Consider the following 14,889-nt stretch of genomic DNA (forward strand, 5'->3'; position numbering starts at 1 on the left):
CCGCATCATAAACTCAACGTTTTCAGCCCCTCTGTAGCAGAAGCACCACAATAGAAAAAAGAGTAAAGAGAATCATAAAAAGTCTATTTGAAGCTCACACATTTATTGAGCAGTGACCAGGGCTCGAAAACAAGCAAGGAGATCCAAAAAGTGTATTCTTTATGTGGTTATGAAGGCCTAAGCATAGAGATTTTATGCTTGAAGAAAAGGTTTTACATGTGAAAGGGCTCTTAGGACATATAAGGCAACTTGGGTAGAGGAAAACATGTGGTCAGTGGTAAAAAGGAAAGTGTGTGAGAGACTTCACATCTCTGCATGAGGGAGGCCGAAAAAGTCCTATTCTGGATTTTCTTGTGCAATAGGTTTTTGAACAAAGTGGGCTTCCATGGGAGAAGGAAAAGGGTGTTTTAAACATTTTTGTGTCTCACGCACAGAGGAGAATTCTAAACTGATTAGGAGATATTCAAGTTTTTGTATTGTACTGTATTAGCGGGGAGGAAGCTAGAACATTTGAGCACTCTAATCCTAAGCCAAGCTTCCATAGCCCACTCTTATCCAAGCTTCCATAGCCACTCTAATCTAAGCTTCCATAGCCAATCTAATCAAAGCCACCATAGCCCACTCTAATCCTACCATCTCTCTCTCTCTCTCTCTCTCTCTCTCTCTCTCTCTCTCTCTCGAAGCAGCACGAGAAGAACGAAGGAGAGGAATATTATCAAGGCAAGCTTGGCAGGCCAATTAAGGTAAAGGGAAAGCATAACAATATCATCATCATCGATCTCAACACTATCATCATCGAGCTAGTTGAAGTTATCATCTGAATAAGGCAGGTTAAACGGACGTATGGAGCTTAAACTCCTTAATTAACATTTAATTAAAGCAGTGGTACTGTTAATGATAATCAAACTTCAGGATCTTGGTCAAGCTGTTAATTTCAAGCTTTGTCTGCTGCAAGTGTCTTCCACACACCTCTCACAGCCAGAGGCCCCGTGCCTTCACGGCTCACCTTTCGAACACAAATCCCCCGACACCGCTCTTGTTCTTAGCAAGGCAAATAAGAAAATCAAGAAAACGAGGCGAGCTTGTTCTTTCTCTCACTCATCCTAGGCTAGCAAAACAAAGGGAGATTCCCTTCCTCTTTTCCTTGGCAAGGCAAAGAAGACAAGCAAGGAGTCGAAGGCAGAAGCCAAAGGGTTAAAGTGCAGCAAAGAGGGATTCTTTCTCTCTAGCGGAGCGGAAGCAATAATAAGTAGAAAAAAGAAAAATTAGCGAAAAAGAGATGAAGAGGTTGTTGGGACATCGAAAAGGCCAACGAGATCCAACAACAAGAAAGAAGAAGGGCCTGCTCCTAGGCCCCCTCCTGAACTGGTTATGGAGGAGGTTCCAAAGGAAAAAAAGCAAAGTAAACCTAAAGGACTCTCGTATAAACTCAAATCTGATATTGAATTGGCTATAGATTTGAAGAAGGTTTTTGAAGAACGTATCCTAAATAGTAAAGTGGAGCTCACATTGGGGGATATTCTGGGAATTTCCAAGCGCGAGTTCCATGAGGAGATCATTGGCATTATAAAAAGGAAGCAACAGATACTGAGTGAGCAAGACCTAGAATCAGTTAAGAGCCAAGTGGTTTGTCACATGAAGCAATTTAGGATCATTATGTAGAATGTTTAGCAGATCTTGAAGAAGAAGAGTCAAAGCCTGTGGTGGTTTCAAACCCGATTGTACCCGAGGTAAGAAACATGCATTTTAAGGACGGGAAAGACAAAGAAATTATACCCAAGAGTCACTTATCAAGGATTCATTGGGCAAGAGCAACAACAGAAACTATGGTAAAGCTTGGCGACATTGAGGAGCCTCTTAGCCCTTATAGACCATGGTTCATAAATCAATCTTATGGCATGTTGGAGCTATATATACCAACTATATATAGCTAGGAGTCCCCACTATACATGTGTGCTCAGTGTGCACTCTCTACACACTTTTGGGGTTTGCAATCGTGGAGTCATCTCTCTCTCTCTCTCTCTCTCTCTCTCTCTCTCTCTCTCTCTCTCTCTCTCTCCCCCTCATCTCGTGTCTCATCTCCAGTTCAACATGGTATCAGAGCAGCCTTCCAAGGCGCAACCTTTTGGTGAGTAGTCCATCCAAGACAAGGTACGTTTGCTGGTAACGAAGCTTCACGATGCAACAAACAATCGTCGCAAGCAATTTGTTGAGCAGAAGCATCGTCATCACGCAAAACAGAGCCAAAGATAAGTCAAATCAACTTAAGCTCTTTTTCTTTATGGTCGTGTTGTAGTCGCATGCAGGTCATAAGATTGTAAGGTGGCTGCTAGCAATGTGGGTATGAGGATGCACGAGGCATGTTGGCGCAGTCTGATATAATTTGCTTCTAGGTCACTATGGTGCAGCCTGATGTGGCTACTACATAGTGACGTCGATCGCCTTGTGTATATCCGGCATCGACTATATCTGTCTGCAGTGCAGATGTATAACATATATCGATTATGAATGTAGCGCAAATATGTAGCGCGGCAGATGTATAACATGTATCGACTATGGCCTGTGCAGGACATATGTCTATGTAGCAGCCCGAGTTCATGATGAGGGATTTTCACCTAGGTTCCTAGTTGAGGATTGTGTGCTTCACCATTTGAATATGGCACTGCTTTGTTGGAATGTAATATATATTAACAATGATCAATTTTCTAGCTAATGCTATCAACATTGCAAGGCGCTAGTGGTTGAAATGTAATATATATTAACAATGATCAATTTTCTAGCTAATCCCTACGTTGAATTGAGGTTTCCATTCTCTAACGTCATCTTATAAGATAGGCTTTTCATCATTACTAGGGGTTATTTGGAGTTGATAGATCACATTGGTGCATTAGAATTTAAAATAAGGTTTTGGCTTTCTTGCCCTACCAAATAGTGTGCACCATCCAAAATTTTCTAAGAGATATCAATAGGAAATGTTTTGAAAGTTTCTGGTTGTAATATTTGCGTTGATTTACATTCTCTCTCTCTCTCTCTCTCATATGATCCCTTGCATCTTTCACTGTGCGGTGCCCATTGCTTCACAATGGGTGGAAGTTTGTTAATTGTATAGTTGGGTGTGTTGCGATTGTCCCCAATGGAATATATCTAGACATAACATGATAGCAGTTGATGGAATAGTGTGGCATGCTCGAAGATGGAAAACCTTTAAAGCTTGCTACTAAAAGGGTGTCTAGATAGCAAGTAATGTAATACTTACAGCAAGGTTGTGCTTTAGTACTTGTTGAGAGCCATGATCCAAGGATGGCCAATTGTTGGAATTAGGGTTGCATAGAAACACACACAGATTGGAGAAGACGAAGGAAGCTCAAGGCACACAATAGAGAGTGTGTTACTTGGTGTGCGAATGGAAAGATAGATAGCCCTAGAATGAATGGGCGTATATACAATGCACAGGGGAAAAAACCTCCTAAAGAGGGAAAAAATGCCTAGGCGGACCTAGTGTGTTCACACACATCACTACCACAGGTATATGGTAACAAGTCCCCCCCTGGAGTGATGCGGTGAACGAGAGCTGGCACATGAGTAAAGGGAAGTGCCATGCCCTAAGGACATGATCAGTCCACAAAGGGGAGCAAGCCCAAAGATTTGCAAAAAGCTTCGAGCTTCTCACGAGACAATGAATTTGTGAAAACATCTGCAAGGTTGTAAATTAGGCTAGAGTAAATCTAGTTTAATTAAGCACTTAATAAAAGAACCAATGAGAATTAAGTCCTCTAGAAGACTATTGAACAGTGTCCCAAGGGGTCCAATGAGCATTCAGCAGCCCAATGACTTGCCTGATTCCTATTGGCCAGGAGGCAAAGGGGTCCAATGAGAGTTTAGTTGAATTATTAAATTACCTAAAGCTCTCACAAAAGGGGAAAGGGTGACACATGTCAGAAGGCTATCACTTATGCTGCTTAATTGTCATTGGCTAGCTCTAGGGAGGTCCAATGAGAGCGTAGCATGAGCAAATAGCAAGAGGGGTCGACCAACAGAGAGAGGGGGCTGATTTTTGCAAGACATTATCACACACACACTCACACAATCTCATGTGTGAAGTAAAGAAGACTCTCTCTCCTTCTCAAGATTTAATGGAAAGCTTATCACCTACTCCAAGCTTGTGAGAAGGGAGTCCTACACCAACAACTCTTGGCTTTGTGATGCAAATCCAACCAAGAGCCAAGCTTCAATGCATGCTCATCTCCTCTACCATGCTAATTACTAAGATAAGCTATGCTAATATGAGTGATTATGTGAGGAGATGTACATCTTTCTCGTAAGAGTACTCCTACTCCCTCTCAATCTAATCTCATACCCTGCTAGCTCTCACCATCTTTGAAGGTGTGTGAGGTCTTGGGTTTGAGACCGGGGAGAATTGATGTTGTGTTTGATAAGTGTTTTGCTTAGTGCATGAATCTTTCATCTTCATTGCACTAGCTAGTCTTGAAGGAACACAAAGAATTGTATTGTACAATGTCTCTCTTGATGGGAGAAACCATAATACAAAGCCTTTTGGAGGGGGGACCGGCTCCATAAAAATATGGTCCTCAACAGTTGTCAATAGTTTAATTTCTCTCTCTTTTGAAAGTATTGTTCATGCTATCTAACTAGGTGTTATGCTTTTTGTTGCTCTCTCCACCCAAGCACTCTTGTAATTCTCATTAGGAATCTATTCTAATGAAATGCCCACTATGTTCATGCTAATTTCCACTACACACAAGTTTTTAGGCCATTAAATGTTACAAGTAGCCCAATAGGCCTATTTTTTTTCCGCGACGGGGAGGGGGTGGGGCATCATTTCTCTTCATATATAAGATGATATGGTATGGTTGAACTCATCTACTATGTTTCTCACGATGGCATCAATATAATATTTGCCGCTATATTGCTTAGCTTTAGACAAAAGGGTCAATGATTTGGGGCTTTGCTGGATTGGGATGTGGAGCCTACATCTTCTTCATTTTTTGCTAGGCTCATCTACACGGTTAGTTCATCGGGTGCCGTATGACTTGCATGGCTAAATGGTTGGGGACCCTATCTTGGCATGGCCTGTGTGGCACCTAAACTAGTATGGTTGGTGTTGATTTCCTACCACCTTTTGGTGTGTGGAACCCTTTCATATCTCATGTCATGGAGCAAGGCCAAGCTACCACTTATGACTAGCTAAGGTAATTAGGAGGTGTTCTAGCTCGATCTTTGTGAAGGTAAATTCTCTCTAGCCATATTAGGATTGGATGCGGATGGGTGGACTGGTTGATCCCACACAGGGTCTCATGCTTCTACTAGTCTTTATGGTCTTAAAGTTATAGTATATTTAGATTTTGATGAATAGTAATTCATGATTTGCATGTTTTATTAAGATGGGGCATTTGAAGATTCTCTTTTGTCCTTCTTCCCTATCATGTATGTACTCTATTTCACCCTGAACTTCTCTCTCTCTCTCTCTCTCTCTCTCTCTCTCTCTCTCTCTCTCTCTCTCTCTCTCTCTCTCTCTCTCTCTCTCTCTCTCTCTCTCCCTACATGCTTCACAATCATGGTTTCCCACAAATGTGTAAAAATACTCGGCTGAAGTGAACACAATTGGTGTATGCGAAGTAGAGTTTTCTTCACGGTCAATATCTAGCCATTACATTAATCTAAGCATTAAAAAAAAATTTCGTCGCTCTAAAACATCAAAACATGCTTTGCCTCATGGAAAGCAAAAGACCCATGTGGGATGCATGTTTCATGGAAAGCGAAGGATCACTTAATCAATGGATGTTAATAAAGAAATTAAGTGAAAAAACTGCAATCGGATAGAAACTATGTAGACAACGCAAGTAATGCTATTAATTTGATCGAAGTCAACGTAAGCTTGTTATACATGATTAATTTGTCAGCAGCACATGAAGGACTCCTTAAGAATCAAAACCCTAGTACCATTACACAATACAATTTACAGCTATTTCATTCCAGTAAGTTAGCTGCAGCAATTAACGAGCTTGATTCTGATTGGACCTTCTGGCATCATTGCAACCCGTTCAATGATCCGACGAACATCTTTATGCTGTCCTTGCTCAGACGTTTCTGATGAGCGGATCTTCATGTCTCGCTTGATTTTCTTGGATCCAATTGCTGTACTGAGCAGCTTGTTGACATTGGCCATGGCGTAGTGGTGTTGATGATCATCACAGCCAACACAAAATCGTTGACTTTACAGCTTTTGCAGCTTGCAAGTCGCAATATTATTGACATCGCTTTTAAAGCTCAAGATGATGGATGCCACCTCCATGTCCGTTAGATACCATCATCCTTACTTAATATAGAGCCCGGGGCGCCTTCAATAATATGCAGATCCCTAGCTGACGCATCATTGACTTGTTGCACAGGCACAGAGCCTTCATTATTTGCCAGGAAGGCATTGTGTTTGAGGATGCGTCTCCTGAGCTTGGGCTGTCACCTAGTCAGCCATTGCTTCTCATTATAATAAGCTGTTGATGAGGATGATATAGTCGGTTGTTGATGATCATGATGTTGCAAGAGATCCTCTTGATCTGCAGAACTTTTGCGTATACCTGCAAGCGTTTGCCTAAGGTTGGCCATGGTGGAGGGATATTGGAGGTGCACAACAACCTTGATGACGACAATGTGAGTAGGAAGCACTGACGGGCAATATTGCAACAAACTGCTCGAGTTTTATGCCACAAAATGGAAATGGCCGCACGGCCTCCTTTTATAACCCTAAACCCTACTTGCTACTACAGCTAATTGCTTTCCGCGTAAACACGTTCATTCTTTTCTTTTTACGATACTGGAAAATGCCTTCTAGAAACATTAACAGGCAAACTCCTCCGCTAACCATTCTTATGCTTTTTGGCCTGCTGCAAAGGGGGGAGGCCTTAGTGATGGTTTCCCTTTTTGCTAATGAAAAATATAAGATTAAATTTTTTTTAAATATAATATTTCATATTTAAATATTTTAAAAAACACTTTGACATTATCAGATTATTTTTGGAAATACATAAATTTATTTGATTTAGAAGAGCAGTTCTTGAGCTCCCCAGTCCCAAGAGTCCCGACCTCCAAGGGGTTATCAAGCTTATGATTCTAAAAGTAATAAATGGCATCAAAATAATATATCTGAGTCGTCAATCTCTCCTGAGTTATAGAAATCTCTCTCTCTCTCTTTCTCTCTCTCTCTCTCTCTCTCTCTCTCTCTCTCTCTCTCTCTCTCTCTCTCTCTCTCTCTCTCTCTCTCTCTCTCTCTCTGTCTCTGTCTCTCGTACTTCTTGCCCTTGCATCATGCCATGCTGTTTGGGGTTGCAATCCACCGCAACATAGCAATGTGTGGCATTGAGCAGCTTGTAATCATCCCAAGAAGTGGTAGACAATCTGTTTCTACAACCACACATGCACCAATTAGGTACTCTTTCCCATTTTTCAAGGCTATAACCATACCCCATAACTCTCTCTTTATCTGTGGATAGTTTCTTTGGTGAGCACTTAGTACCTTTGCTCCAAATCTCACCATATAACTATATCCTTCTTCGCCATGTTGCCCTACTGCCCATCCAATCCCTGTAGGACTGGTGTCTACTGTCACAATTACTGGACTTTGACACTCATAGTCTACCTTTCTCAAAGTTGGTGCTGACTAGAGCAACTCCTTTAGCCATTTCATGGATTTTACATAAGATTCTGTCCATTTAAACTTTTGATCCTTTCTAAGCATTTGATAAAGAGGATCAGCTACATGTGCATAATGTGGAATCCAAATAACATAGAAGACACATGCTCCCAGAAACCTTCTAACCTCAGTGATGCTAGTGCATGTTTCTTTCATTCTTTGGATGGAATGTATCTTTGCTGGACAAGGTTTCCTACCATAAGGCCCGCACATGTGCCCCACAATGAGCACTTCATTGACACCAAACATAGACTTTTTCCCTGACAATGTAAGATTCACTTCTTCCAACCTAGAAATTTTTTTATCACAATCATTTATGTGATTTACCACAAACCTGCGACATCCCTTGAGATCCAAAGCTTCATCGTTGTCACTTTCTTCACATCCTTTGATAGGCAAGTCATCAATGAAAGGCATTGTGATTTGAGGAATAAATTCACGGAAGACCTTATTCATCCCATTCATCATATGTGCAAGCAAACTGTTGGTTGCTCCCTGTTGGCAAGGTACACATCCTTACCAAACCCAAAGGTGTCCTCATGGTTGTAAAGTCTCTGATTTCGATTGTTCATACCCTGAGTAGAGATCTCCCATTGAGTAGATTTCCCTCCCTGCAAATGCCTCTACAAACTCATCCACAATTGGACCTGTACCTACATTTTTAAATCTCACCTTGTTCACTGGTTGTATATCTTGGATGAAGCGTAGAGAACCATTCTTCTTTGGAACTATGAACCGCCTATTTGAGTATGGAGCACAAGAAGGCTCCAAGATTCCTATTTTGATTTTCTCATTAAGTAGCTCTACTAACTTTGGCAAATGAGCCTTTGGAACCGAAATAGGCCGCAGATTCCAAGACACATGAGGTATTGTGAAAATTGCCATAGGAGCTACAATAGAAGGATCAACACATCCTATCTTATGTGGCTCAAATGCAAAAGCCTTACCATGCTTTGAAAGAATTTCTTTGAAGCACTTTGTCGCCTCCTGTGTTAGAAACTCCTCGCGACCAATCTGCAACTCTTGGAAACACTCCTTTGTGAAGGTATGCCCAATCTTTTTAGAATTCCTCAAACTTGGTTGTAAAGAAGCTTGCTCAATCTTTTCCCTATTGTTGGGTGCTAAGGGTGAAGCTACTGGTTTCACCTTTTTTGCTACACTCTTGTATTTAGTTTCAACATGGACTTCTGGGCCAACTGTTTGGTTTTCTTTTAAGGATTCTATTACTTGATACATTTCCATAGAGCAAACTTCCACAACTTCATTTTCAAGATGCAAACTAGACCCCATTATAGCATCAAGCTCACCCATAGTATCTACAAAAGAAACTTGTTCACACAAACCCAAAACATTTTTAGTAGGCTCTAGCAACCCACTCTTTTTCATGCCTATTTGTACATTATGCACATATTGCCTCTCACATCTCTTTAAATCTTCAAGTTTTGTAAAACATACTGATCCATTCCTTGTTACCAAGGAGCTCGATGAGAAAGTTTCATCTATTTTTGGATCAAGCAAGACCCTTTTTCTTTCTGTACCATTGCAATCCCGCTTTACAATGGTTCTTGTCCAAAACCCATCATTTCTGATCATGAAACACTTTGCTCACCTTTGGTAGAGGATGTTCTCTGAGGTTGTCACATTTTCTTTCATGGTTTAAACAAATTGTGAGAAATTGGACAGATCGTTTACCATCTTTGCTATGTATCCTAGCATATGCTGAACCATCATCCATTACCTTTGTTTCCATTCTAACTCCCACTATGTAGGGATGTCCAAGGATGAGATGATATGAAGATGTATCCTTTACAAAGAAGTTTTGGTCAATCTTTACATCACCTATTGTCACCTTCACACCTGTACATGCTGCATACAATTCACCGGATGAATTGTTTGCCACTTTTACCAACCAACCATGATCTGTGTCCCATCGGCCATTTGCAGTTGTTGTAGAGACTCTTTGATATTATGTTTATTTCTGAGCCATGGTCAATCAAGGCAACAAATGGATCTTCAAGATCACCAACCTTAACCAAATTTTCTGTAGTAGCCCTTGCCCAGTGACTTCGTGAATAGTAGCTCCTAGGAATAGCTTCAACTTCTTCATCATCATTTGAGAAATGCACTTTCTTCACTCTCCCACTAGATTGGTAGTATCCTACCACAGCTCCATCATCCTCCTTATTTTGCAACTGCATCCCTTGTGTCTTCAAGGTTTCCCCTTCAACCTGTGGGACGAGAAACTTCAGCAAGAGTTTGCCTCTTCCACTTGATGATGTCAATGATCTCCTCATGAAATTCACGCTTTACAATGCCAATAACTTCTCACAGAGTAAACTCAATCTTGTTATTCAAGATCCTTTCCTCCAAGACTTTCTTTAAATCTGTAGCAACCTCAATATTAGATTGTAGTTTATAAGTTGGGCCTTTTGTCTTACCTTTTGTTGGCTCTTTCTTCTTTTTTCTTTCCTGGTGTTTGAGAAGGCATTGAGTCGCTTCTTTCCCAACTTCTAGAAGCTCTTTTTTATGGTCCTTCATCAACATTCTACGTCTGCGCTTCTCTTCTATGAGCCTCATTTGTTGGCATTTTGTAATGTAGGCATGCAGTGACAATGAGTCCACTGGATCATTCCATCCTGTTTCTATACGTATGCAATCACCTGCTTCATGTAGAATCTCTTTTGTAAGCTTTCCCTTTTTAGCTAATTGCATGACATTTGGCCAAATTTGACCATGTTGGTCACTCACCTCTTCATCACTAAGATGCTCAATTTTTACTCCATAAGTAGCTGCCTCAACTGAAGAGGTGGCATGGTTAGTTGCCATATCTTCAACTAAGGTTTGCATTCCCCCCTTCCCAAAGTTAGTTCTCAAGGGTAGACCTGTCTCTCTTAAGTGGATTTTACCATCCTTAAAAAAGACAACATCTTTTGACAAAGCAATACTAAAATCATCACAATCCCTTCTTACATGGTCTGTACTATCACACCAAATAAATCTATTAGCAAACCCTTCTTTGTGTTGTTGTCTTTGTTTAGAAAAAGGCCCTGATGATTGGCCTTTTTCTTCAAGCTTTGCAAGCTTCACCTTCAAGTCACGCATTCCCTTCACAAGATCATCTAGCATGGACTCATCAAACTTAGGAGCGATAAAAGTAGGCTTTACCATTTTGTCAGAAGTTGAGGTGGAAGGACTTGTAGTGTTTACTACCATCTCCCTTCTTCTTTGTCGTTTGGCAAGCAGTGAGACAACACCCTCAACCTCATCTCAGTCGGTCTTTAGTCCTTTCTCAACATCTTTATCTTTAAGAAGAAGCTCCAAATTTTCTTGAAACTCTTTACCTGTAGCTTGTAAGAAAGGATCTATCTTTTGTGCATCTAGTGTGGCCCTTTCTCTCCTGGTGAGTTGTGCAGAGCGCTGCTCAAATTTTCTAAGTAGCTCTGTTATTGATAGTCCTTGCTTTGGCTTGACTACCCATTCGAAGAATGTCCTTTTGGTTACTCTCTCAGAGTCCTCCATGAAATATTCCTCCTTCAAAGCTACTTTGAGTTCTTCCCAATTTCTCCCATGCCAATCTTTAATTCCCCTAACATGTTCTCTAATTTTTGGAGCAACATCTAGCTCAAAGTTTTGAATCATCTCACCTTCTGACACGCGATGCAGATCTATCTCCTTCACATAGTCGCGTAATTACTTGGTTACATCTTTGCCATTGAACCGATCCATTCTATTGACGATTGCTTGTATGGACTTTGTTGCTGACATCTCCCTTCTTTCAATGGCATGTTGTTGTTGCATGAACACTGCAAATGCTTGAAACATTTGCATTGTTGCTGGGTCAAAATGCATACCCTGTTGCTCAACATGATCACCCATGGATACCCACAAACTCTCACCCTGGCAGTTTCGCATCGGGTTCACCAAAAATATGTCAAGAAATTTGCGGTCTAGTCAAGAAAGCACCGGGGTTTTGGCTCTGAGAGTTTGTGAGAGAACTCCAAAAACTATATGAAGGAGTTAAACCATAGATGCCATAAAGCATAGGGTTTGGACGGAAGTGCAATCAAAGAAGCTTCATTCTTTCTCTCTTGTATTCACACACACAAAGAAAGAACACAAACCAGAATATCAAAAAAACACAAAGATGAAAACATCAAGGCTATGGTCATATCGTATCATGGGTAATATGAAAGGGTTAATAGATGAGTTAATGGCGTTTAATCTTTGCTGACCAAACAGTCTGCGAATTGTTCTTTGGAATTGTTTTTTTGTGCTCACCATAATATATATGTTTTGTCTAGTGATTGGGAGTAATTGTGTGTACAATCCACTTGCTTCACAGCAATATAACTACACTTACATCAAAAGAAAATTTATAGTCTATAAGAGGTAGTATGATGGGATCCAATGAAAGAAGTATTTCATTGAGCCTTTTTGGGTCAAAGAAAAACACTATATGTTGTTGAAAGTGTATTTTAGGGCTAATCAAAACGTTGGTTCTAAAAGACCGCACAGAGTGGAAGCGATAGATATTCTCATCATGTGGATTACTCATCTATGATAGTATGTGAGAAATGTAGATATGAGAGAAGTGAAGAGATAAGAATTTTCCCTCCCAAGCCCTATTCTTGCCCGTAGGCAATAAGGATACTACGATGAGAGATGTACCTGTAGCGAGGAGAACCTAGAATTTATAGAGCGAATGAATTTCTAAGAGTGAGAGAGATAGGTTTGGTTAAGGAGATGAGATTAGGTATATATATATTGGATTAGAGATGAAAAACGACAAGATATCAACAAAGTATCAATGTAGAACACATGTTACTTGTCAAACCCTTCGGCACCATTTTTGATGGGAGAGAGAAGAGAGGGAAGAATTCAACTTTGATTGATACACCAAATCCAAGACCTTCTTCGATTAGAGTTGATCTTCCAATGGTAGCTTACAAGAATGGCTAGTCTTCCTTTAGAAGAAAGTTTAGTCTTAGGGTTATGTTAATGGCTAAGTACATATAAGCATTACTACTCACTTCCTCATGAACTCCTCTCATCAATGGCTTGAATGGCTTGAATACTTCACTCGTTTTCAAGGAAGAGGAGGTCCCTTTTATAGGTGACGGGAAGCCCCAAGGGTTTACACAAGAAGAGAAGAGCCAGTGTGAACAGAAACTAGAAAAGTTAGAAAGGTGCTGTCCCTGCATGATGTGGGAAGACTGGGGTCCAATATTTTGATCATATCTTCTCAACTATGGCTCCAAATAAAAAAGTAAAAATATGGGAAGAACAATTCAGGTGGATTAGTCATGCAGACATTGTTACCTTTGACATGAGAGATGGAATAGAACTTTGTGCTCACATCATCTCCCTCATCAATCATCTCTGACTCATCTTCATACCTTGCCCTTGATAGCATATCTCCCAATGTGCTTAAACTCAGGGTTTAAGGACTTAATTCTAGTAGAGGGGCTAAAATTATTCCGTTTGGCCTCTCTCTATTAGAGGGGTTTTGACATGCTTATTTGCATGCAATGGGCAGCCCGTTTGGGGAGCTCATTGCATGCAAATAGACATGACAAAACCTCTCTAATAGAGGGGCCATGAGCAACCCATGGGCTCACATGAGCCTTTACCTCGACCAATTAGGACAATAAACATAGGATTTTGGGCTAGGGTCAAATAGACTTGCCGTTTGGCCCCTCTATTAGAGAGGTTTTGGTATGCCTATTTGCATGCAATGGGAAGCCCGTGTGTCTCTGCTTCTTGATCATCATGGTTCCTTCCATTCTTCCATCTGAATCTATTCGGTATTTATTATTTTGATCTTTTTATTAGAGAAATTAACAAAAATTAAAAATCATTGTAGAAATAAAATTTCAAATTTAAAAATACTAAAACACACCTAATTTCAATACTTGGCCATATTTTTGTGGATTACTCCATTTTAATCGAATTTTTGGCTCAAAAACACACGAAAAGAGCATTTTGATCATATTTTTGGCTCATAATTTGCCACCCTTGAGGGTTGATTCAAGAACTCTGTCATCCCAATCTTAAGCTGCTTTGTAAGTTCAGATCCATGGAACTCCTAACACCAAATATTCATTCATATGCTCATCTGGAATGCAAAGGTGTGTGGGCACAAAAATCCAAGCACAAAGACGTTGAGATTGATTACTCCCAACGTTGGTGTTAGCTCTTCATGGTAGCCTTTTACTTATGGTGCAATGTTCAAGTGGTTGTGTTGTTGCTTTTTTATACGTTGTATAGTTGATCGCATTAAGCAATGCACCCATATCACAGCTAGTGCTTTGACTTTGAACCAATCCTTCAGAGTCACGATTATATGCATGTCCAATCCATCATGACATACATTAGGGCTTGCTTAGTTGTTTACAGGAAAACACTCTTACCTCTAAGTGAACATAAATGGTATTTTACTTTAGCCAACGGCTCTTACCTCTTAGTGATTTTTTTCCACACTTGTCATACAAAATGAGCTTATATAGCCCATGACACAAAAGGCGAGATGCAACAATTTTATCACCAAAACTAAGGTCATGAATTGTACATCTGTTATCACAAATTTGACTACAAGACCAAGTCTAGCAAGTGCAGATACAAAAAAAAGATTCTTCTTGATCCCAGGTACTGAAGCGGTCCGGGGCGGGCAACAAGAAGAGAAACCTCTAGACACCCTTCAAGGCTCCCGTGCTGCTCAATGGGGCTGGGGCACAACACAACAGAAACCAAAACAACAAACCCCCAGCCAAATCCCAACTACACAAGGGGCACCACCTAGTTTAAGAGCGAACTAGGACGCAAAAGAGGAGAATCGTTAGAGCAACCCACAAACAAGCGAGGAATTTACACTAACCCTAACACCAATGGAACACTCTCATACACCAAAACAAGAGAGAGAGAGAGAGAGAGAGAGAGAGAGAGAGAGAGAGAGAGAGAGAGAGAGAGAGAGAGAGATGGTGCTCGGGCTGCTTTGAAGTGTATCGTTAATGATCAAGCAAACATAAATATATATATGTAAGAAAGAGAGAGAAGGGGGAAGGGGGTGCTTGTTGCACTAATGCCTTCTTACAAATCTATCATGACCAATCAAAGTGAGATTAGTATTTGTTCAACATAGCCTGAGTAAACTACACCACAACACATCACAAGAAAAAAGCCAC

The sequence above is a fragment of the Adiantum capillus-veneris genome, chromosome 26 (genome assembly GCF_014529385.1).
Source record: "Adiantum capillus-veneris isolate H3 chromosome 26, ASM1452938v2, whole genome shotgun sequence".
NCBI lineage: Eukaryota > Viridiplantae > Streptophyta > Polypodiopsida > Polypodiales > Pteridaceae > Adiantum > Adiantum capillus-veneris.